Here is a 26,664-nt window from a genome sequence, read left to right as displayed (position 1 = left end):
TGGCTCAGCTTGGAAACCTCTCCCTTTCCCCTCAGCGTGGCTGGCTCAGGAATTCTGGGAGTTGAAGTCCACAAGTCATAAAGCGGCCTACGCCTAGGCCAGGGGTAGGCAACCTCGGCTCTTTTATGACTCGTGGACTTCAACTCCCAGAATTCCTGAGCCAGCATGGCTCAGCTTGGAAACCTCTCCCTTTCCCCTCAGCATGGCTGGCTCAGGAATTCTGGGAGTTGAAGTCCACGAGTCATAAAAGAGCCAAGGTTGCCTACCCCTGCCTTAGGCGTTGTGAGATAGATTTTCACAAGACCTGGATACGGGTTGTGTTGTGTGGTGCGGGGTGTCGTTCGTTACATTTTCCGCTTGGTTGTTTTGTTTTGAATGGTGGTTTCCTTCCCTGAACGAGACGGCTAATGGGAGGCCATATCTGTTGAATTAAACCAACAAATGAGCTTTCACTTTTTATTAGATCAAATTTCAGGGGCTGAGTGGCATGTGTCGGGCACGGTTTGGCATATTCTTCAGGAACTGCCCAAAATATTTCATCGTTGCTTATTAATAATTCTGAGGCCTATAATCCTCCTGGGCTTGAACATTCGTGTCCCCAACACTTTGCTCTAAAAACGGATTGGATTTCGAAGGACTTGGCTCGGAGGGCAAAAGGGCAAAGTTCCGTATACTGTAGTTGCTATAAAAACTACATGTAGCTAAAGCCTGTCAAAGTCAAATTTGACTCAGTTTCCTTCCTTTGTTCTTTCCTTTCTTCCTCCCTCCCTTCCTTTCCCTTCCCTTCCTCCATCCATCCATCCATCCATCCATCCATCACTTTCTTCTCTTCTTTCCTTCCTTCCTTCTCTTCCATCCAACACTCCCATCCTTGCTTCCTTCATTCCTTCCTCCCTCCCTCCCCTTTTGTCCCTCCCTCCTTTCCATCCATCCATCCATCCATCCCTCTCTCCTTCTTTCCTTTCCTTCCATCCATGTATCATTCCCTTCCTTGCTTGCTTACTTCTTTCTTCCCTCTTTCCACTTCTCATCATCCCTTCCACTCCCCTTCCCATCTGTCTATCCATCCTTCCCTCTCTTCCTTCTTTCCTTTCCTTCCATCCATGTATCATTCCCTTCCTTCCTTGCTTCCTTCTTTCTTCCCTCTTTCCACTTCTTGTCATCCCTTCCACTCCCCTGTCCATCTGTCCATCCATCCCTCTCTTCCTTCCTTCCTTTCCTTCCTTCCTTCCATTCATCCATCCATTGCTCCCTCCCTCCCTCCCTCCTTCTCTCCCTCCCTCCCTCCCTCGTTTGATATGAAATTAACGTTTGATGAATTAAACAGAATTAAAAGCAGGCAGTTCACCACACCAAAGGACCCTTTTGTGAATTGGGCCATCCAGGAGAGAAAGGCGTTTTCTCGAAAAAGAGTGACTTTTTCAGCCAGAGAATAATGGAAGGAGCATTCTCTCTGTTGCCTTATAAAAAAAAGAAATGTAATCAGCTGCTTTGTAACCTATTTGTTCTATCATTCAGTAATTCACCATTTCCCTGCTAACACTCAACTTGCTTCTGCCCACTGTGATCGTGCATGCGTATTACCAAATTGCAATACCCGTGCACATTTATTCTGTATTTGTTATTATTTATTATTATTACATTATTATTACATTTATGTATTACATTTCCTAACGGGTTAAGATAGTTAAAAGGTGCCTGATGGGCAGCTATTCTAAACGTGGCCTTACGTAAGTTAAGGTTAAGGTAAAGGTTCCCCCGGACCCAGATTGTTGGGGGCAATTAAGCTGACTTTGTAATAATGCCGCTTGGGGGGGGGGGGTGAAAGTCCTAATAAGCAGGCATATACATAGAATGAAGGCTACTGCTAAGCTCGTAAGCCGCCCTGAGTCTTCGGAGAAGGGCGGGATATAAATGGAATTAAAATAAAATAAATAAAAAATAAATAACAATATAATAATATAATAATAATAAAGTTGGAAGGGAGCTTGGAGGTCATCTAGTCCAACCCCCTGCCCAGACAGGAAACCCTATACCATTTCAGACAAATGGCTGTCCAGTCTCTTAAAAACTTCCAGTGTTGGAGCATTCACAGCTTCTGGAGGCAGGTTGTTCCACTGGTTAATTGTTCTCACTGTCAGGAAGTTTCTCCTTAGTTCTAAGTTGCTTCTCTCCTTGATTAGTTTCCATCCGTTGCTTCTTGTCCTGCCTTCAGGCGCTTTGGAGAATAGCTTGACTCCCTCTTCTTTGGGGCAGCCCCTGAGATATTGGAAGACTGCTCTCATGTCCCCCCCCCTTTCATCCTTCTCTTCATTAAACTACACATACCCAATTCCCGCAACCGTTCCCAATATGTTTTAGCCTTCAGTCCCCCAATCATCTTTGTTGCTCTTCTCTGTACTCTTTCTAGAGTCTCAACATCTTTTTTACATCGTGGTGACCAAAACTGGATGCAGTATTCCAAGTGTGGCCTTACCAAGGCCTTGTAAAGTGGTATTAGTACTTCACGTGATCTTGATTCAGTCCCTCTTGGCAACTGACTCATATTTAGGACGGTTGCGGGGTGCCCGGCTCACGTGATTCCCCTTTTGCGACCTTCGGACAAGCAAGCTCAGATTCACTTAACAACCGTTGTTACTAACTTAAAAGCTGCAGCGATTCGCTTAACGGCCGTGGCAAAGAAAGGTCACACAAAACGAGGCAAAAACCCCTTAACGGCGTTCTCGTACGGCGAGGACTCTTCTGAGCTTTTTCTGTTTGGATGATTCAAATAGACGATTTGATGATTTGAATTGACCCACCCTTAGACTTCACAAATAAATTGGACGTATTACACCTCTGCGTACCTCTGCAAGTTTATCTCCCGGGTTAATTTTCTTCCTTATCGTTCTTCCTGGCTGTTCTCCAGCAAGGATACTCTTTTCTTATCCTCCCAGAACGAAGGTCACATAATAATGAAGGTGAGTTAACAAAAATCAGCTTCTCTTGGGGAGAAGAATCCCACTGGTTTAATTGAACGTTAAATAAATTGTCCTCGAAGCTGCTCAACAGAGAAAGAAAGACTTCCCTGGGTGAGTTCAAGCAAAAAAATAAAAAAAATGATAGGCAGCTGTCAGAAATGTTTTGATCTGGGTTTGAACACCAAGCCAGGCAGTTCAACTCAATGGTCTTGAATGTATGCCTTCCACCTCTGTTTCTAGGGATGAACGTAGAATATAGAATAACAGGGTTGGAAGGGACCTTGGAGGTCATCTAGTCCAACCCCACCTCCCCATGTCAGGCCATCTACACCACTCCAGATGTCCTTTGGGCTTGATGGGATGGATGCATGCAGATCATAGAAAGAATAATAGAAATGAAAGAAGAGAATTAACAAAGTTGGAAGGGACTTTGGAGGTCATCTAGTCCAACCCCCTGCTCAGGCAGGAAACCCTTTCAGACAAATGGCTGTCCAGTCTCTTCTTAAAAACTCCCAGTGTTGGGAGCATTCACCGCTTCTGGAGGCAGGTTGTTCCACTGGTTAATTGTTCTCACTGTCAGAAAGTTTCTCCTTCATTCCAGGTTGCTTCTCTCCTTGATGAGTTTCCATCTGTTGCTTCTTGTCCTGCCTTCAGGTGCTTTGGAGAAGAGCTTGACTGCCTCTTCTTTGGGCAACCCCTGAGATATTGGAACACTGCTATCGTGTTCCCCCCTCGTCCTTCTCTTCATTAAACTAGACATACCCAATTCCAGCCACCGTTCCTTATATGTTTTAGTCTCCAGTCCCCTGATCACCTTTGTTGCTCTTCTCTGCACTCATTCTAGAATCTCAACATCTTTTTTACATCATGGCGACCAAAACTGGATGCCGTATTCCAGGTGTGGCCTTACCAAAGCATTGTAAAGTGGTATTAGTACTTCACTTGATCTTGATTCTACTGTATCCCTCTGTTAATGCAGCCTAGCACTGTGTTGGCTCTTTTGGCAGCTGCAACACACGGCTGGCTCCTATTTAAGGGATCGTCCACTAGGACTCCGAGATCCCTCTCACAGTTGCTACCGTTGAGCCAGGTACCACCTACGCTGTACCTGTGCACTTGGTTTTTCCTGCCTAATATTTTTTTTTCTCCGTCGTTTCACCCTGTCATTGAGAATGTAAATCCTTGATATGGACTCTTGTTTTAATATTTCTATAGGTGGGGCTTATATATCTTACGCTTACGTTTATAAACCGAGTGTAAAGAAACTGCTGAGCTATTTATCCTACATTTGGTAACCAAAGCCGGATGCAGTATTCCAGGTGTGATCTCACCAAGGCATTATAAAGTGGTACTAACACTTCACGTGAGCCGGATACTATCCCTCTGTTAGTGCAGCCAAGGATTTCATTGGGTGTTTTTTTCTTTCAATTGAATGACTATCACCTCCCCCTAATCCTGAATATTTCATTTTTTTCCCCCTGCATTCTCTAAAAGGTAAGGTAAAGGTTCCCCCGCACATGCGTGCTAGTCGTTTCCAACTCTAGGGGCCGGTGCTCATCTCCGTTTCAAAGCCGAAGAGCCAGCGCTTGTCCGAAGACGTCTCCGTGGTCATGTGGCCGGCATGACTAGACGCCAAAGGCGCACGGAACGCTCTTACCTTCCCACCGTAGTGGTCCCTATTTTTCTACTTGCATTTTTACATGCTTTAGAACTGCTAGGTGGGCAGAAGCTGGGTTGAGTAACAGGCGCTCACTCTGTTATGCGGTGCTCGGGATTCGACCCGCCAAACTGCCGACCTTCTGATCGACAAGCTCAGCGTTCTAACCCACTGAGCCACCGCGTCCCTTCTGCATTCTCTACTTTTGCTGTTAACCGTTCGCGTTGCCGCCAAAGCTTTTGGGGATGCAGCCAAATGCATTTTCCTGACAGTGGGGTTGGCCTCCACACGCCAGGTTGCTCCATCGTTTCCACCAGTTCTACCAGGATCTCGTTTGTCCTTTGAGTGGACCAGATGTTTTCTCTCGTCCTCTGGTACGGTCTGTCATCCAGCATCGCAGTGTGACGCTTCCGTATGCTCCGATGCTCTGCTCCAGCTACATTGAGCAACGTGCCAGATGTCAGGCTACAAACCCAGCCTGACTATGAATCTCTGCTTTCAGAAACACCACCCCAGTGTTAATCGGAAACCAGACAGGTGTCTGAAAGTACCTCGCTGGCCTGGTTCTAGCAATGAGACAGACGCCCACGGAGCTCAAGTTCACCGGCATGATAATATTGTCAACGCTTAGTTCTCTCCTCTAGGATCAAGGTCAGGTTTCTCCCATACACTTCTGCTTTTAGCCAAGCGAACGGCAGCGATTGTGAAGCTTGGTTTTGAAGTAACCAAGCATCCGTGCCCTGAAGGTATTGAAGACAGTATCTTGACATGCCTTCCTTGTCGGCTGGTCTCAAAGTCAACCTTTCTGAGCCAGCTTTATCAGCCCCACCTTCCCTGTTGACCAGATACCGCTGATAGGCCTCCGGTGAGGAAATCAATCCATCGGAATAGAGGTTCGTTACCCGACTAGGTAACATCATCGGAGCTACAATAACAGAATAGCAAAGTTGGAAGGGACCTTGCAGGTCTTCTACTCCAACCCCCCCCCCCCCATCCAAGAAGGACAAGTGGCTGTCCAGTCTCTTCTTAAAAGCCTCCAGTGATGGAGCACCCACAGCTACTGGAGGCAAAGGCGTTCTACTGGTTAATTGTTCTTACCATTAGGAAGTTTCTCCTTCATTTTTAATTAATAAGAATTTATGCTTTCGAATTGTGGTGCTGGAGAAGGCTCTTCAAAGTCCCTCGGACTGCAAGGAGATCCAATCAGTCGATTCTAAAGGAAATCAACTCTTATTGTTCTGTGGAATAGAATAGAATAGAATAGAATAGAATAGAATAGAATAGAATAGAATAGAATAGAATAGAATAGAATAGAATAGAATAGAATAGAATAGAATAGAATGTGCAGAGATGGACAGACTTACTTTGAGGTTGAAAGAAAAAGAGACGGAATATTATCAATCTTGGGACTTATTTTATCAATGGTTAGAAAAAGAATAAAGGATTAGGAATTGAATGAATTGTCAAAGTACAACATGTGTACAGTGAGATTGGCTGAGCCTCCCTTCGTGCCCCCCCCCTCCACAACTCACAGTGACAACAAATTAAAGTTGTATTGGTGAATGTAAAACTCAGGCAACACGTTTGTTGAACAAGTGCTATTGAATGTATGAAAAAATAAATAAAACTTTTATAAAAATAATAATAGAATAGAATAGAATAGAATAGAATAGAATAGAATAGAATAGAATAGAATAGAATAGAATAGAATAGAAATTGGATATAGAATAGAATAGAATAGAATAGAATAGAATAGAATAGAATAGAATAGAATAGAATAGAATAGAATAGAATAGAATAGAAATTGGATATAGAATAGAATAGAATAGAATAGAATAGAATAGAATAGAATAGAATAGAATAGAATAGAATAGAATAGAATAGAATAGAATAGAATAGAAATTGGAAATAGAATAGAGTAGAGTAGAATAGAATAGAATAGAATAGAATAGAATAGAATAGAATAGAATAGACAATAGAAAAGAATAAGAATGGAATGAAATCTTTATTGTCAGTTTAAATGTACACTAATCAGCATATTTTAAAATGAACTTTTGTTGCATTCAGCTCTCAAAAAAAACCCCCATTATGTTTATACCCATACATACACACATACGTGCACACACACACACAACTCAACTTAGTCAAACTACCTTGCTCAATACCTATCAAACCTTCCAATCCATGAAGCCTACATCCCTGATATCCCTCTATGAACTTTTCACCATCGAAAGCCAATGCAGCCACATCCAAACAAGGCGCCCCCATGGTAGAAAGGAAGGTCAGATCCTGAACCTGAAGCTCAAATATTTCTGCCACCAAAGGAGAAGAGAGAAGACTCCTTGCAAAAGACCCCGATGTTGGGAAAGACGGAAGGCAAAAGGAGAAGATAACAGCAGAGGAGGAGATGGTTCGATAGGGTCATTGACGCAATGAACGTGAATTATGCTTGCTACGTTCCAAATGATTAGCAAAATCAACCTCTGAATCTCAAAGTAATAATTATTGTTTTGTGTTGCTGTCTATTGACTTTTTCATTGGGTTTTCCCACGACACTGTCTAAATACTTCACCAGACTTTGCATGCTCCAGGAGGCTCGGTGCCGTGGTCCACGGGGTCGCAAAGAGTTGGACACAACTTAGTGACCAAACTACAGCAAATTCCCTGTACGGATAGAGTAGACGTGAATTTCAGTATTGTGGCTGCTAGATATCTCGGTGTCTCAAGGATACCGATTGTCAGAAGTGTACGTTCCATGTTCCAAATCTGAATTATGAGCAAATGGAGGCTGTAATGTCTGTTTATATGTGGAGGCGAGAGAACTGATGGAATCGTCAATTCAAGTGGGAGTTTATTTCAAACTCTTACTGTTCGTCTGGAGTTTGGGACAATGGGAAAACCTAATTAAATTCTTTAACCATCAGGCAGAATAAGAAACATTTCACCGGCGTTTGAAAGGCTAAACGGCACTGTTCAATCCTCTGACAGTTTCTGAAGGGCGAAACGACTCCGCTGAACTTTGCCGCAGTTTCCGTGAACAAAAGTATGGGAGTTTTATCTGAAAGAATCTGCCTCGGAGATAATTGTGTATGGGCAGGTAGTCCTCGGTGGACAACCGAAATCGGAACCGCATTTTCTGTTCTTAAGCAAGGCGGTTGTTAGGCTGAGTCGCACTCAATTTTAGGATCTTTTTTGGCCACAGTTGTTAAGTGAGTCATCGCAAACGTGAAGTGAATCGTGTAGTTTGTTACGCAAATCCAGCTCTCCTCATTGACTTAGCAAACGGTGAACACTACAACCCTGGGATGCTGCAATCATTCTAAATATATTTACTTTTTTAAAAAAAGAAAGCCCTACAAGGGTATCTAGCACCACTGGAAGAGGATATTTATTGAATTGTGGGGGGTCCTTGGAGCTCTCTGAGCTTGGATCTTTTGTTGCAGACGTTTCATGGCCTAAATAGATAGCATCATCAGTGCTGGAAGGGGGTGGGGTTTGCTCTGGGTTTATGTACTTGCACTCCATATGTAGAGACCAAAGTCCACACCCTTCTAGCCTTGATGATATTAGCTAGTTAGATAAACATCTGCAAGAAAACAACCAGGTTTTCCTCTTTCTTCTCCTCCTCCTCTCCACTCTGCAAACCCAACTCCCTTTTAGCACTGATGATGTTGCCAAGTTGGGTAACAAAATACCTTCAATAAAAACCAGAGAGTACCAAGGACCCCACAGTTCTCCTCCTCCTCCTCCTCCTCCTCCTCTCCACTCTGCAAACCCAACTCCCTTTTAGCACTGATGATGTTGCCAAGTTGGGTAATACAATATCTTCAATACAAACCAAGCTCAGAGAGTAGCAAGGACCCCACAGTTCTCCTCCTCCTCCTCCTCTCCACTCTGCAAACCCAACTCCCTTTTAGCATTGATGATGTTGCCTAGTTGGGTAATAAAATATCTTCAATAAAAACCAAGCTCAGAGAGTACCAAGGACTCCACAGCCATCCTCCTCCTCCTCTTCCTCCTCCTCCTCCTCCTCCTCTCTGCAAACCCAACTCCCTTTTAGCATTGATGATGTTGCCAAGTTGGGTAATAAAATATCTTCAATACAAACCAAGCTCAGAGAGTACCAAGGATCCCACAGTCCTCCTCCTCCTCCTCCTCCTCCTCCTCCTCCTCCTCCTCTCTGCAAACCCAACTCCCTTTTAGCACTGATGATGTTGCCAAGTTGGGTAACAAAATACCTTCAATAAAAACCAAGCTCAGAGAGTACCAAGGACCCCACAGTTCTCCTCCTCTTCCTCCTCCTCCTCCTCCTCCTCTCTGCAAACCCCACTCCCTTTTAGCACTGATGATGTTGCCTAGTGGGGACTCAAACAACCGAGCTCAGAGAGTACCAAGGACCACACAGAGATCCAATATAAGCTCATTTTTTTGCCATCTTATCTTATTCTTTCCGGTGTTGCAGTTCTGTTATTCTGATATACTGGCTTTATTATTTTAGTCTTCTTACTTTAAAGAGGGGGGATATAAACTGATCAGCACAGTGAAGGCTTAGAGTGGTAGGGAAACCCCACCAGCCCTCCCCGCTAGATAAATAAATAAATAAATAGATAAATAAATAAATAAATAAATGAGCGAGCAAGCAAGCGAGTGAGCAAGCCATCTCAGGTTGGGTGTCAGCCAAAACTTACTGCCTGCAATTCCATTAAAATCTGTGTTCTAAAAGGCAAGTATTTGTACGCAAGTACTTAAGCGTCCGTATGGATTTCGTGTTAAGTTAAAATTAGCAGTTCTTAACATACCCAAGAAGGCTAGCGTTAGTGCAATTTGTTGGCCAATTTGCTTTTTTTTTTTTTAGAAAACTAATTCTCAAAGATTTAAAAAAAAAAGAGCAGCGTAAGCATAAATAAAGCACATCTGCGGCTGTTACCTAGCATGCTTATTACCCTCTCTCATAAAATTTGCATTATAATAAGGTCGATAACAGCTTCCTGGTGTATACCAACCTCTTATTCAATTGGTGGCTTGTTGTTTTTTTTAGTAAAAGTTAAAAAGACCCAGTGTAGATGTCCATTCATCAACCACCTCCAAAACATAAACATTAGACCATCCTTTTGCAAGAATGCTTTGGAATAAAACACACACAAAATTTGTGTGGTTGTGTTATTTCCCTCCTTGCCTGCTCTTTGTTTCGAAGGAAGAAGGGAGAGTGGGCATCTTCAAACAGCGGGAGAAAAAAAAAAAGATAAGGTAATGACAGCCTTAAATCAAGGCAGTGTTTTCGCAGTGTTCTTTTATATCACAGTAACAACAAGGAAGCAGAGGTGAAGAGGATCTAAAACATAGAATCATAAGGCTGGAAGGGACCCCTGGAGGTCTTCTAGTCCATCCCAGACAATTGGTTGTCCAGTCTTTTCTTGAAAACTTCCAGTCATGGAGCACCCACAACTCCGAGAAGCAAGCTAAACTGTTCCGTTGCTTAATCGTTCCCACTCTCAGGAAATTCCTCCTTATGTCTAGGTTGAATCTCTCTTTAATGAGCTTCCACCCGTTGCTTCTTGTCCTGCGCTCAGATGCTTTGGGGAACAGGTCGACCCCGGCTTCCCTGTGACAGCCTCTCACGCACAGGTAGTACTTGACGTACCAGCCAAAATTGAGCCCAAAATTCCTGTTGCTATGTGGGAAGTCAGCCCCCTCCTCCCCCGAGAAGGAAATATTAAAAATATTAAAATTGTTGAAGGAAAAGTCTTCATCATGGTTCAGTCCAAGCTGGGAATAAATATGGTGACTGCTTTAGAAAGAAGGTTGTAGTTTATTGCAGAGGAGAGCCAGTCAGGAAGATGGCTCTGGCAGAAAAGAGGAAAAAGGGCTGAGCACATGTAGGGAGTGGGTTTTTATACCCTCTGGAGCCTTTTGTTTGGAGCTGTTTCCTGTTCCTGTTTGAGGCTATTTCCTGTGTCATGTATTCTGACCTGAGTCTGAGTGTGCCCCTTTGGCATCTGTGGGTTAATCCTATTATGTCCTGTCTTAGAGTTTGGGCGGGGTATGTAGATTTTAGGTGTCTTTGTCTTCTTAATCTTCTAGCTTCAACCTTCCTGAATGGATTATCACATCTCCATTTCTACAGAGCTGGTTTCTGCTTGGGGGAGGGAGGCTTGGAGCTATTAAGAAAAACTGGGCATGCTTTTCTGCCTCTTCAAGATCCTTTGAGGAAATATATTTTTCTGCCCTTTTAATATTTCCTTCTCGGGGGGGGGGAGGCTTGACTTCCCACAGTGAAATGAGACATTTGTTAAGCCCATTTTATGACCTTTCTTGCCACAACTTTTGAGGGAACCACCGCAGTTGATCAGTTAGCAACCCAGCTGTTAATTGAATCCAGCTCCCCACCCCCACCATTGGCTTGGCTTGTCAGATGCTCGCAAAAGGGGAATCGCGTGACCGTGGAACCCTGCGACCGTCATAAATGGGAATCAGTTGCCAAGCATCTGAATTTTGACCATAATGATCGTGGCGATGCTGCAAACGTCGTAACTGTGGAAACGGTCATTTTCCATTGCTGCTGTAACTTTGAACAGTCACCCCAAACAAACCGTGGTAAGTTGAGGACTCTCTGTACTGGAAGATTGCTATCAGGTCTCCCCTATGCCAGAGGTCCCCAACCTTTCAGGCACCATGGAGCCGTTCCATGGAGAAAGGTTTTTCCACGGACCGGAGAGTGTGTGGTTTTGTGTGTTGCTTGCATCATCCCACGGATGGGGCTTTGCTTGTTTATGCGGACTGGTTGCTGGCATACCGCAGCCCGGTACCGGTCCACGGACCTGGGGTTGGGGACCCCTGCCCTACACCTTCTTTTCATTAAGCTAAATATATTTATTTCCCTTAAATCAGAGATCCCCAACCTTTTGGGCACCAGGGACCGGTTCCATGGAGAAAGGTATTTCCACGGACCGGAGAGTGCGTGGTTTTGTGTGCTGCCTGCATCCCACGGATGGGGCTTTGCTTGTTTGTGCGGACCGGTAGCTGACATGCTACGGACTGGTACTGGTCCACGGACCGGGGGTTGGGGATCCCTGCCTTAAATCATTGTATGATTTAGTCTCCAGACCCACTACTCATCTTTGTCGCTCTTGTCTGCACTGTAAGATTGGTTGTGTTGATGTAGATTGCATCCCTGGAGCTATTTGTGCTTCACTCACACCATATCACGTGGATGGAAACAAGTGAGGGCGTCTCAGCCCACCGACATGTTGAGGTACAGGTCGTCCTCGAGTTACAACCGTTCATTTAGTGGCCATTCAAAGTCACAGAGGCATTGGAAAAAAGTGACTAATGGCCATTTTTCACACTTACAACCAGGGCAGCATACCTCACGGTCATGTGGTCAAAATTCAGGCGCTAGGCAACTGACTCACATTTAGGACGGCAGTAGCAGTATCACCGGGTCACGGGACCAGCTTTCACGACCTTCTGGGAAGCCTGATTCACTTTGCAACAGTTTTACTCATTTAACAACTGCAGCGATCATGTCAACGAAGGTTTTAAAATGGGGCCAAAGTCACTTTTAGCAACTGTCTCGTGTAGCAGCAGAAATTATGGGCTCAGTTGTGGTTGTAAATTTTTATTTTTTTTATTTTTTTATTTTAATTTAATTTAATTTAATTTAATAACATTTATATACCGCCCTTCTCCCTGAGGACTCAGGGCGGTTCACAGGGCAGAATAAAATAGTGAATACAAACATTAAAAAAAGATTAAACAAATTGCCCTAATTAAAACAGTATAAATACAACACTAAAAACCCCCAGAAAAGTTAAAAAAACAAAAATAAAATAACCCCAACACTCCCCCTCAGGCTAGGCCGGCTTGTACAAACAGAAATGTCTTAAGATCGCGACGAAAGGAGCGAAGATCGGGCGCCATCCGGAGCTCAACCGGTAGCTGATTCCACAGCTCCGGAGCGCCCACAGAGAAGGATCTCCCCCTGGGGGCCACCAATCGACATTCTCTGATCGGTGGCACCCTGAGGAGGCCCTCTCCCATTTATATCCTAACTGTCTTTTTTTTTTTATTTTTTTTTTATTAAATTTATTATTTAAAAACATTGGACACAGTACCAGCGAGCTGACAAACCTTTTTGTCTACAATGTTTAAATATATATATATATACATGTATATATGTACATCAAAAATACACTTAAATACACTTAGATTACAAATCGGTGAAATACCACAATATTTAAAACAGTGAGCTAGTCTGTAAAACCTAATAGAGACCTTTCTTTTTATCCATCCAAAGATACAATTTGTTCCAAATTCTATAATAGTCTGATTGATCTTTATTCTTTAATTCCAAAGTTAATCTGTCCATTTCAGCGCAATCCCAAATTTTCCTAATAACCTCTTTTTGTCCTGGGATCTCATTCTTTTTCCATTTTTGCGCAAATGATATTCTAGCTGCTGTGATAATATGGATCGTTAAGTATAGCACATCTTTAGGATATTTCTCTTTCGTGATTCCCAACAAGAAAAGTTCTGGACTAAACTCCAGATCTTGTTTCAATATTTCTTTCAGCCAAATCCAAATCATTCTCCAAAATTTTTGTGTTTTACTGCAAGACCACCACGTGTGGAAGTATGTGCCTATCTCTTCAGAACACTTCCAACATTTGGGAGATACTGTTGTGTACATTTTTGCTAAGCGGGCTGGGGGAAGATGCCATCGGTAAAACATTTTAAATAAATTTTCTTTATACGATGAGGCCAGTGTTATCCTTTTATTCCTATCCCAAATTGTTTGCCAAGTATCTAGGTCGATGTTATGTCCTAAATTGTTAGCCCAGATCAACATGGGGTCTTTCACTTGCTCTTCAAACAGCTTATATCCCAAAAGTAATTTATAAAAATTCCTTATTTGTTTAGAGTCCGGTCCCAATAATATTTTGTCCAATGCTGTTTCAGAGGTGTATATCCCCCATTCATTTTTATCCTTCCTAAATCTCGATTGGATTTGTAAGTAGGCCCACCAATCGAGTTTTATACCTTGTAATTCTAGTTCATTCCTAAGTTTCAATTCCCCCTCCTCATTCAGAATATCCTTGTATGAGATTATGTTACCCAAATCAAACAGATTTGGGTAAACTATCGCTTCAAGGGTGGATAGCCAGACCGGTATTTTGGTGTAATTGTGAGATCTAATTTTTTTCCAAGTATTGAGTAGCGCTTGCCTGATCCGGTGTCTTTGAAAATGCGAGAAAAGACCTTGTTTCTCCGTCCATAGGAAAGCATGCCAGCCATATTGCAAATCGTGACCCTCTAAAGTTAATAGTCTTCTATTTCTCAAGATTACCCATTCTCTAATCCAGCTCAGGGCCGCGGCGTGGTAATATAATTCCCAGTCTGGCAATCCAAAACCCCCATTTTCCTTCGTGTCTTGTAAATATTTCAATTTAATTCTTGGTTTTTTCCCCTGCCAAATAAAATTTAGTGATAATTTATCCAAATTTCGAAAAAATTTAGAGTCGAGTTGAATTGGGATATTCTGAAACAGAAACAGGATTTTAGGCAGAATATTCATCTTAATGACAGCGATTCTTCCCAATAATGAGAGTTTTAGGTTTCCCCATCTTTCCAGGTCACCTTTTATTTGATTCACTACACTATCATAATTATCCTTTTTGAGTGAAGTGCATCTAGCCGTAATGTTAATCCCTAAATATTTTATTTTCTTGACTATTTCTATATCCGTGATTTCGGCCAGATTACCTTTTTGTTTATTGGTCATATTTTTAACAATCATCTTGGTCTTATTTCTATTTATTCGCAGTCCGGCAACCTCACCATATTTAGATAATTCTTCCAATAGCTTTGGTCCCGTCTGACATGGATCCTCCATAATAAAAACTAGATCGTCCGCGAAAGCTTGCAATTTAAAGGTTTCCTTTTTAATGGTTAATCCTTTTATCTTTGGGTCGTTTCTTATAGTTCTCGTTAATACTTCAAGAGTCAATATAAACAGCAACGGTGATAAGGGGCAGCCTTGCCGTGTTCCCTTTTGAATTTGAAACTTGCTAGATGCTTCCCCATTAATAATTATTTTTGCTTCCTGATTGTCATAAATTGCCCTAATTATATTTATAAATTTTTCACCCATATTCATAAAGCTAAGCTGTTGGCACAAAAAAGACCATTTAACATTGTCAAATGCCTTTTGGGCGTCTAAGAAAAGTAATGCCATCTGTTGTTCGCTATGTAATTCATAGTACTCCAATGTATCTAATATTATTCTAATGTTGTGCTTAGTGTGTCTCTTAGCGAGAAAACCATTTTGATCTGCGTGTATGAAATCATTCAGAAATCGTTTCAATCGTTCCGCTATAATTGATGTAAATATCTTGTAGTCCGAGTTAAGAAGTGATATGGGTCTGTAATTTTGGATTAATGTATGGTCTGTGTTATCTTTCGGAATAAGGGTTATGTTTGCCTCTAGCCAAGATTTAGGCGTCCTTGCGCCTTCTAATACTGCGTTAAATACCTCCACTAGGGGTTGAGCTAGGATATTTTGTAATTCTTTATAAATCTCTGATGGAAGACCGTCGGGTCCCGATGCTTTATTATTCTTTTGTGCATTAATAGCTTTTATCACCTCAGATAGTCGAATTTCCTCGTTTAACATATTTCTGGTATCTTCTGTGACCTTAGGTAGTTTGGCTCTTTGAAAATATTCCTCCATTTTCTCCACACTTGCCTGGCTATCTTCTTTATATAAACGTTCATAAAATTCCTGGGCTATAATTTTTTTTTTTCCTCCTGGTGGAATATTCTCCCTTCCTCATCTCGTAGTTCGTGAATCCAGTTTTTCCCCTTTTGTTTTCCCAATTTGTATGCGAGCCACCGGCCCGGTTTATTTGCATTTTCAAAAAAATTTTGTTTCGTGTTTCTCAATTGTTGTGCCAATTTCTCTTTGTCTAGAATGTTAAGTTTGTGTTTAATCAGATCCATAGATTGCTTGATATTCTCTTTTTGTGGATCTTGTTGGAGTGTAACTTCTAAGCTCTTATATTCCTCTTCTAATCTTTCCCGTTGTTGTCTTTTCCCCTTATTTTTATATACCATATATGCCCTCGCTACCCCTCTCATCACAGCCTTAGCTGTATCCCAATTGTTTTGTACTGAGGTGTCTATAGCTTTATTTTCCTTAAAGAAAAAACTTAGTTCTCTCTCCATCTTAGATTTGAATTCGTCTTCTTTTAAAATTGCTCTTTGAAGCGTCCATCTGGATATTTTTTTGGAACCTTTCCAGATAAGTTTAATAGGATTGTGATCTGCCCAAGTACCTGTCGCTATATGTACCTCATCTATTTCTGAACTAATTTCTTTCGTCATCCACACCATGTCTATTCTAGACCATGAGTTATGTCGGTTGGAGTAATATGTATATTGTCTAGCCTTACGATTTTTTTCCCTCCAGACATCTTGGATATTTAGTTCCTCAGCCAAGTTAAGAAAAGATCTCGGTAGAGTTCTTCTCTTCTTTTTCCTAAGCGTCTTTCCCATATAATCCAAATTTATATCTAGGATAGCATTAAAATCTCCTATTAAACAAATCTCCTCATAATCAATGCTACATATCTTATTGTGAAGTGTTTTGAAAAATTGTTCTTGGTTATGGTTTGGGGCATATATCTCTACCATCATGACCTTCCTGTGATTTATTATAACCTCGACTATCAGTATTCTACCCTCTTTATCGTTATAAATTAGTTTTGCAGTCAATTTTGGGTTTACATATAGTGCCACTCCTCTCTTTTTCTTGTGTCGGTCTAAGGAAACGAATAGGTTCCCTATTTTTGGTTGTACTAACAAATATTTTTGTTGTTCCTTTATATGGACTTCTTGTATTGCCACGATATCCAATTGTTGGTGAATAAGCCTATTAAAAAATTTCCGCCTTTTCACTGGCGAATTCAATCCATTAATATTCACAGACATAATACTACACTCACCTCCCTTCATCTTACTTATTTCTGGTTTTTGTGGATCTCGTGATTCGGGGCTCTCTCTCTTCCTTGTCTCTAGTTCCATGTTTCTCTGTTAACTCACCGGATTTGTTCCTTCTATCCTCTGTAGCTAAGATCTTCCCATCCATTGCCACACGTATTGTATCTCTTTCTCTTACCTCCCTTCCATCTTGATCTTCTAAATCTACTTCCTCTTGGCTATGGAAGTGGCGTTTGTAAAAATCTTCTGCCTTCTCTATCGTGTCCAGTCTATGCCTTCTATCCTGCCACGTAACAAGAATACCCTCTGGAGTTAGCCATCTAAAGTTTACATTTTCTCTTATTAGTTTGGATGTTAAGAATTGATAGCCGCGTCTCAGATCCCTCATCCTTTTAGGTATCTGTTTAAGGATGGTGATTGGTTGGCCCCGAAATTCTAATGGTTCCTCTCTAGATCTATGCAGAAGCTCATCCCGAATTGATTTTTTAACTAACCTTACATGTACTTCTTTTGGGAGGTTGTGCCTTCTCGCATAATTAGTTTGGACCCTGTATGTTTCATCAATTTCCGCCAGCATTTCCTCCTTCCCTACACCGAGTGCCTTTGCCATCAGTTCTGCCATCATGACCAACAGATCTTCCCCTCTTTTTTCTTGAACGTTCTGGAAGCGTAGATAATGAGCAGCCTTTTCTGCTTCCAGAAAAATGACTGTTGTTTCTAATTCCTTATTAGCCTGAAGGAGTGTTTCATTTAAATCATCTACTCTCTTTTCCTCTTTTTCCATTCTAGCTTCCATATCTTGAAGTCTTTGTTCATTTTTGACTAATTGCTGTTGAATCCCTTCAAATTTATCATCTATCGCTTGGATTTTCCCCTTTAATTCACCAGTGTCGTTTCTTATTTGGCCTATTTCTCTCTTCATCTCCTCGTGGTTTTTGGCCATTGCCTCGTGTAGGTTTTGCAAAAGGGCATGTAAATCTTTAAAGGAATTCGAGTTAGATCTTTCCCTTTGCAGCATATCCTCTATAGATTTCTGATTGGAGGGACTTGAGGACATCCCCTGTCCCTGTGCTGCTGCCTTTTTGCCAGCGCTAGGCTTAGTTGCTCCCGAGATACTTGTCATGTTTCCCCAATTTTAACAGCGTTTTATCAATGTATAATACCCTGAGTCTTATATAAACCTTTTAACTCTATGACAAAAGATATATAAAACAGTTACCACCAGATACTTATTACCAACTAAGCAATTTATATAATAAAATTCTATAGTATGAATATAATCAAAGTCACGTTCTTCTTCTTTTTCCCCCCCCCCCCGTTTCCGGCGCAGAAATTGGCACCTTTTCCGTCTTCCTCTGCTGTCAAAGACCAGTAGGTGTCCCACTAAACAAACCTCCAGTTACTAAATTGCTATATCAAATGGCCGCCCGTGACAAGTAGAGTAGAATTTCAAAAGTTTCAAAAGTTCACAAATTCAAAATTTACCAGGATAGACCAGACTAGACCAAGCTGATCGCTTTCCACGCCCGACAATCCAGAGTTCAGTCTCTAAGGCTCCAAAGCTCAGACTTTGACTTGTTGTAGCTTTTCTCCAGCTAGAATACAGTCATATAGTCTTCGGCTTTCTTTCCCTTGCTGTTTTTGCCAAACGCCTCCCTCAAGACTTCTATCGCCGCTTATTCCCTCTCCGTGAGGCTCCCACTTCGAACCAGTACCTCTTTCACAAGCGCTTCCTATTTAATATTCGGATACACTCTCCGTCAGCTCCGCTCTACCGTTGTCCCGCTGCTTACGTGCTAGCTCCGTCCCTCTGTCAGATCTTCATGTCGGCCATTACTGGCCTCCTTCTCCCCGGTTTGCTCGCATCAGACTTTCTCCGGATCTTCAACACGAACTGCCGCTCATGAAGGTTCTCCGGGCTGCCTGCAACTTCGGATGTCCCTACAGGACCTCCTGAAGCTCCGAAAAGCCCCCGCGAACACTGGGTGAGAGGTTGTGCGTGGAGAGAGCTCCGTTCACACAGCCGCCCGCTCTGACAGTTGGCTCCGCCCCCCCCTAACTGTCTTTTTAAGGACACTTCTTGTGTCTTGGTGTACAGTTGCTACAACGGTAGCAACTGTGAGAGGGATCTCGGAGTCCTAGTGGACAATCCCTTAAATATGAGCCAGCAGTATGCTGCAGCTGCCAAAAAAGCCAACACAGTGCTAAGCTGCATTAACAGAGGAATAGAATCAAGATCACGTGAAGTACTAATACCACTTTACAATACCTTGGTAAGGCCACACCTGGAATACTGCATCCAGTTTTGGTCACCACGATGTAAAAAAGATGTTGAGACTCTAGAAAGAGTACAGAGATGATCAGGGGACTGGAGGCTGAAACATATAAAAGAATTGGGTATGTCCAGTTTAATGAAGAGAAGGATGAGGGGTGACATGATTGCAGTGTTCCAATATTTGGGGGGGCTGCCACAAAGAAGAAGGGTCAAGCTGTTCTCCAAAGCACCTGCAGGCAGGACAAGAAGCAACGGATGGAAACTAACCAAGGAGAGAAGCAACATAGAACTAAGGAGAAACTTCCTGACATTTAGAACAATTAACTGGTGGAACAACCTGTCTCCAGAAGTTGTGGGTGCTCCAACACTGGAAGTCTTTAAGAAGAGACTGGGCAGCCACTTGTCTGAAATGGTATAGGGTTTCCTCCCTGAGCAGGGGGTTGGACTAGATGACCTCCAAGGTCCCTTCCAACTTTATTATTATTGTTATAACAGAATTCATGTCCACAAATACTTAAAGTTGCTGCCATCTGATTCGCCTTTGGCCCTGTTGGCCACTACCACACTAGATTAGAAGTGGGGATAATACTTGCCATGTGAACCGTTGGGTCCATCTGCCTTGAAGGAAACAGAAGGCCTGGCCTATTCATCCCAGTCCATTTCTGTAAGGTAAAGGTAAAGGTTCCCCCACACATGCGTGCTAGTCGTTTCGGACTCTAGGGGCCAGTGCTCATCTCCGTTTCAAAGCCGAAGAGCCAGCGCTTGTCCGAGGACGTCTCCGTGGTCATGTGGCTGGCATGACTAAACGCCAAAGGCGCACGGAACGCCTACCATCTTCCCACCGTAGTGGTCCCTATTTTTCTACTTGCTTTTTTACGTGCTTTCGAACTGCTAGGTTGGCAGGAGCTGGGACGAGTAACAGGCGCTCACTCTGCTACGCGGCACTCGGTATTCGACCCGCCAAACTGCCGACCTTTTGATCGACAAGCTCAGCGTCCTAACCCACTGAGCCACCGCGTCCCTCCATTTCTGTAGCCACCTATAAAATTCAGTAGTGGGCAGGAAATTAAATTGTGACCTGCTGCTATCAGTTTTAATTGGAAGTTGTTGGGTTTTTTTCCCCCTTCCTTCCGGCCTCCTCCAAAACAGGAAATGTTCTTCTTCCCCCATAAAAGAAAAATAAAATTACATTAAAGAGAGCCGTGCCAGTAAACATCATTTTCCTTTCTTCCGAAGCAGCTCCAAGTTTCCCCTTCTTGACGTTATCTATAGGCTGAGTTTTCCATTGTGAGGGGAGGGGAGGGGGAAACATTAATGTTTAGATCTACTCCCACTCTGCTCTTAGGAGTAAATGCGAAACATAAAACCCACTAAGTATAACTCTGTCTAGTATTCTAAGCCGATAGATCAAGATGCATAGCTACACATAAAACTATACACTTAGATGAACTGACATTTCTATAATTTACAATGTTTGCTTGCTTTAATATTTGCTTGGTGGGTTGAAAAAGCCCGTTAAGTTAATAAGTGGCAATAGAAGCATATTTCAAGTGGCTGGGATTAGACGAAGACCCGATGCAGCAGATTGAAGACAGATTATTCTGGAAAATGACACGAGCTGTGTAATCAGGAAGGGTCCTGTCCAAATTGTGAGGAAAATAAATTTTATGGGTGTACCAAGGTTGCTTATAGTCTTCGACTTACTCCACAACTGGGCCCAACATTTCTGTTGTTAACATTTGCTGAGGTAGTCTTGCCTTGTTTGATGACCTTTCGTGCCTCAGTTGTTAAGTGAATCACTGCTGTTGATAAATTAGTAATCAGGTTGTTAAGCGAATCTGGCTTCCCCATTGACTTTGCTTGTCAGCAGGTCGCAAAAGGGGACCGCGCGACCTTAGGACACAGCATCTGTCATAAATATGAACCAGGTGCCAAGCATCTGAATTTTGATCGCATGACCCTGGGGATGCTGCAACAGTCATAGGTGTGAAAAAGGGTCATAAACAGTGGTGGGCTTCAGCCAGTTTGCACCAGTTCGCTAGAACCGGTAGCTAAATTTTGTTGAATTCGGAGAAGCGTCTGAACCCATGCTGCTTTTGGAAGTCCGTTCTAGGCCTCGGAGGCCTACATTGGCACACCAGAAGTGCATTGATGTCACTTCCGGAAGTCTGTTCTAGGCCTCAGAGACCTGGATGAGGTCTACCAGGCCTAGAACAGCCCACCAGAAGTGCATTGATGTCACTTCCAGAAGTCTGTTCTAGGCCTCAGAGGCCTGGAGGAGGTCAACTAGGCCTAGACCGGCCAACCAGAAGTGCATTGATGTCACTTCCAGAAGTCTGTTCTAGGCCTCAGAGGCCTGGAGCAGGTCAACTAGGCCTAGACAGGCCCACCAGAAGTGCATGGATGTCACTTCCGGAAGTCCGTTCTAGGCCTGGTAGAGGCCTCCCAGGCCTAAAACGGCCCGCCGGAAGTGCATTGATGTCACTTCTGAAAGTCCGTTCTAGACCTGGGAGGCCTGGAGGAGGCCTCCCAGGCCTAGACCAGCCCACAGGAAGTGCACAGATGTCACTTCCGGAAGTCCATTCTAGGCCTCAGAGGCCCAGGACTGCATCCATGCAGAGAACTGGATGTTCAGGTATTTGAATCCCACCACTGACCATAAAGCACTCTTCAGTGCCGTTGCAACTTTGAGCGGTCACTAAACGATCTATTGTAAGTGGAGGACTGCCTGTAGGCATATTCTGCACCATCACGAAGTTACCTTCAGCACGGGAACCACATCAGTCTCAGTCCAGGACATTTCCTCCTGATACTCCGATGAAGTTCAAGAGGCAGTTCAGTGGTGAGAAGGCCAGAAAAACCGGATGTACAGGTGGTAGAGTAGATCAGAGGTCCCCAACCTTTGGGGCACCAGGGACCAGTTCCGTGGAGAGAGGTTTTTCTGCGGACCAGAGGGGGACTGTTTTCATGTACTGCCTGCATCCTGCGGATGGGGCTTTGCTTGTTTGTGCGGACCGGTTTCTGACATGGTGCGGGCTCAGTGCCGGTCCACAAACCGGGGGTTGGGGACCCCTGGAATGGATGGTACCTGGCTCAATAGTAGCAACTGTGAGAGAGATCCAGTGCAGGGGTCCCCAGTCTGTGGGCCGCAGCCCACCACCGGTCCGTGGCCTATTTGCAACTGGGTCATGTGAGTGGCTGGCCAGTGCATGCGCATCCGCCTGCAGGGCCCCAATCACGCGAGTGTCGCAGGCACTCGCAGCCCCACTTGTGCAAGCATCGCAGGTGCTCGAGAGGGGAAGAGGGGATGGCTTTGTGGGAGGGGCAGGCGCACAAGCACCCGTTGCTCGCGTGAAGGAGACCGAGAACGCCCGTGCTGCTCGCGGTCCCATTCGAGTGAGCACATTGGGCCTCATTGGTACGAGCGTCACGGGTGCTCTCGGCCTCGCTCACGCGAGCAACGGGTGCTCCTATACCTGCCCCTCCCGCAAAACCATCTCTTCTTTCCCCCCCCCCCCGTTTCCCACCCACCCACTGCCAGATCTGACCATTTCACACCAAACTGTGATAGGATCTGAACTCTGATTGATGTTTTTTTTTCCGCCTTTGAGAAACCCAGTTTACACCCTTTTGAATTCAAGTAAGTAATTTTGTCGATTTGCACAAGACGAACTTGACCAAACAACTATTCAGTTATTCCTACTTCGAACAAGCTGAATGCTAGTAGTTTTAGATGGACCCATACACTAGGATGCCCGTCTCCATGAAAAAATCAATCATTCTTCTCTTTATCCTCTTCCTGATTCCAGACAAGAAATTCTGGGTAATACGCTTGCTTTCTTGTCAGACCTAGGATAAATAGCTCAGCAGTTATTTACCCTTAAGCCTAAAGCATAAGATATATGAGCCCCACACATAGAAATATTAAAACAAAAGTCCATTAAAAAAAGATTTACACTCTTTACCTCGGTGAAGGTGGGACGAAGGAGGGGGAAAAAACATTCCCCAAAGAACATAGAATTAATTAACAAAGAATTAAACTCGGGGAAATTCCTTTTTCCCCCACATTGTTCTGCCATTCCTCAAAGCTAGGAATACAGCACGCCTAGTACAGGACTTAAAACGATTCATTCAGTGACTGTTCTAACCTAGAAGGGCAATGGGAAAAGTGACTTAGGACAATTTTTCACATTTGTGACTGCTGCAGCATTCCCCCCCCCCAAAAGTCGGAAGCTCGGCAACTGACTGACTCATATTTATGACGGTTTGCAGCGTCCCGGGGGTCACGTGATCTCCTTTTGCAGCCTTCTGACACGCAAAGCAAAATGGGGGCATCCAGATTCACTTAACGGCCCCATTACTAACTTACACAGTGGAGCAAGGTCATACCGCGGGGCAAAACTCATTTAAGAAACGTCTCACTTAACAACAGAAATGGAGGACTCCGTTGCGGCGGTAAGTCAATTTTCTGTTGGAAAATTGTTCGGTAGACCTCGGCCGATACAGGGCAGAATATAAACTAAATAAATAAATGCACCATTAGCCTGGAAATTTCCTGGAGTGACCCTTACAGAGGTCAACTGGAGTAAGATAATTTTATCTGCGTGACTCTTTAAAAATGTGCTCTCTTTTGGCCTATATATTACATTCCCCCCCCCTCTCGCCCCCCGAATCTTTTATTGCCTTTTTATGTTTACTGGGACGTTTGTGATTTCTGTCCACTAGCTATAAATTAATGAAATCCCCTCTTGTACTTTGTGCTTTCAGCTACCTCTGAGTTCATGTACATCTATATATCTATATTATCTCCCCCTCTCTCTCTCTCTCTCTCTCTCTCTCTCTCTCTCTCTCTCTCCATATATATATATATATATATATATGTGTGTGTGTGTGTGTGTGTGTGTGTGTGTGTGTGTGTGTGTGTGTGTAGGTATATATGTATATGTGTGTGTGTATATATATATATATATATTGGGGTGGGGGGCAGCATCAGCTTTAATACCTCTAATAATTGCTAAGCGTAGCTATCTTCTTCAAGCACCATGGTCTCATTATGGCTCCTCTTTTAAGAGAATAACTCCTGGCCCTGGGTGATTGCTTCAGACCAAAAAGGCCTAAACTTCTATATTTGTGCACCAAAGGCCTTGGTGGAGCAGTGGGCTAATGCCTCCTTAAGTAACACCAGCTGCCTGCAATTAGTGCAGGTTCGAGTCCCACCAGGCTCAAGGTTGACTCAGCCTTCCATCCTTCCGAGGTAGGTAAAATGAGGACCCAGATTGTTGGGGGCAATTAAGCTGACTTTGTAATAATGCCGCTTGGGGGGGGGGGGGCGAAAGCCCTAACAAGCAGGCATATACATAGAATGAAGGCTATTGCTAAGCACATTGATTTGTGCTTTAAATTGTAAGCCGCCCTGAGTCTTCGGAGAAGGGCGGGATATAAATGGGATTAAAATTTTAAAAAAAAATTCCCGTGAGGCTAAATTGTGCCCTGTGATTGAGCCCAAGTGAAACCGTGACACCCTTAACAACTACGGGATGTTATCCCTGTAATTACATATGAGGCAAATTACATACTGGTGAAATTATTTGAATTACAAGAGGCAGCTCAGGTGGACCTGGCTTTGCCCCACTAAATTTCTTTATATTTCAATCAGAATAGATCTGGAAGGGACCTTGGAGGTCTTCTAGATATTTGTTGTTCCATATTATTAACCACTCTTCACTTTGGGGCTCCTTGATGCTCTGTGAGGTTGGTTGTTCTCTTGCAGACATTTCATTACCCAACTAGGTAACATCATCAGGGCTACCCATAAGAGAATAACAAAGTTGGAAAAGTGCCTTGGAGGTCTTCTAGTCCAACCCCCTGCTCAAGCAGGAGAACCTATGCAATTTGAGACAAGTGTCTGTCCGGTCTCTTCTTAAAAACCTCCAGTGATGAAGCACCCACAATTTCTGGAGGCAACTCGTTCCTCTGGTTAATTGTCCTCACTGTTAGGAAGTTTCTCCTTAACTTCAGGTTGCTTCTCTCCTTGATTAGTTTCCATCCATTGTTTCTCGTGTTGCCTTCTGGTGCTTTGGAGAATAACGTGACCCCCTTACTCCTTGTGCCAACTCCTTAGATATTGGAACACTGCTATCGTGTCACTCCTGGGCCTTTTTTCCCTCTAGACTAAAGGTAAAGGTAAAGGTTCCCCCCCGCACATGCGTGCTAGTCGTTTCCGACTCTAGGGGCCGGTGCTCATCTCCGTTTCAAAGCCGAAGAGCCAACGCTTGTCCGAGGACGTCTCCCTGGTCATGTGTCCGGCATGACTGGACGCCAAAGGCGCACGGAACGCTGTTACCTTCCCACCGTAGTGGTCCCTATTTTTCTACTTGCATTTTTACGTGCTTTCGAACTGCTAGGTTGGCAGAAGCTGGGACGAGTAACAGGCGCTCACTCTGCCACGCGGCACTCGGGATTCGACCCGCCAAACTGTCAACCTTCTGATTGACAAGCTCAGCGTCCTAACCCACTGAGCACCTTCTGGTGCTTTGGAGAATAATGTGACCCCCTTACTCCTTGTGCCAACTCCTTAGATATTGGAACACTGCGATCGTGTCACTCCTGGGCCTTTTTTCCCTCTAGACTAGCCATACCCAATTCCTGCAACTGCTCTTCATAGGTTTTAGTCTCCAGGCCTTTAATCATCCTAGTTGCTCTTCTCTGCACTTTTTTTCCAGAATCTCAACATCTATTTTTGTAAACGCATCTTATGCATTCTAGCAGGAAAGGTTGCCTTGCTCATGGTTGGTCAGTTAATAACTAATTTGCTTCTGCAATGTTACATTCCTTAGTTTATGTACAAGAATACACAGCATTTTTTATTAACTATGTCTCTCTCTCTCTCTCTCTCTCTTTCTCATTTATCTTTCATCTATCACTGGTTGATTGTCCTCACTGTTGGGAAGTTTCTCCTTAATTCCTTCATTGCTTCTCTCCTGGATCAGTTTCCAACCATTGTTTCTCGTCCTTCCCTCTGGTGCTTTGGAGAATAACGTGACCCCCTCTTCTTGGTGGCAGCCCCTCAAATACTGGAATACTGCTATCGCGTCTCCCCTATTTCTTCTTTTCTTCAGACTAGCCAAACCCAAGTCCCGCCGCCATTCTTCGTAGTCTTTGTTTTATTTTTTTTAAAAAATTTCCCTAATTGCAAGCTGCCCAGAGCCGCTGTAGATTCAGGTGGCCTCAAAATTCAAATCATACACTAATTCACGAAATGAAAGCCTGTGATTTGGTCGCTGGAGAAGATTGCGACCTGCTGGAGGTCAGAAATTACTGAGAAGATACCTTTCGTGAATAATACATTGGAAGACCAGATAAATCTGGAATCGCTGCATGCAAAACACATCCATAAAGTGCTAACTGTGTGCGTTCGTGTGATTTAGCTATTCATTCCCACATTCTTGGTTAGCACGAGCCCTTTTGTAAGCAGCCGAACCCTGCAGGGCGGACCAGCGCATTAACCTAATGGATGATTTATTAATTTGCCGAATGCCCGCTTGAGAATGCACCTAGCCTAGCAACTGTACTATCCAGCGTATCCTTCTGAAAAGCCGTTGTGTGGCTGTGTGTGTCATTGTTCAGCAGTCCCCCAATTGCAATCTAAAGAAGCACAAAAGCCAAAAGGTTTTAATTCAGCCACAGAATTCCCACGGAATACAGCGCAGAGTGTCTTTCTGAAGAATGAAATAACCGAGCCGTGCATTTTGAAGGTCAAAACACGCTTTAGGTTA

The 26,664-nt window shown here is 43.5% G+C and overlaps 1 protein-coding gene across 1 annotated transcript in view; it reads left to right on the top strand.

The window, feature by feature from the left end:
- Positions 1-26,664, top strand: part of CTNNA2 (catenin alpha 2) — a gene marked incomplete at its 3' end in the record, with an annotated part of 122,766 nt that overhangs the window by 4,140 nt on the left and 91,962 nt on the right. The window lies entirely within an intron of this gene.

This window comes from Vipera ursinii (genome assembly GCF_947247035.1).
Source record: "Vipera ursinii genome assembly, chromosome: 7".
Lineage (NCBI taxonomy): Eukaryota > Metazoa > Chordata > Lepidosauria > Squamata > Viperidae > Vipera > Vipera ursinii.
Note: the sequence above shows the minus strand (reverse complement) of the source record. Positions and strands in the feature narration are given on the sequence as shown.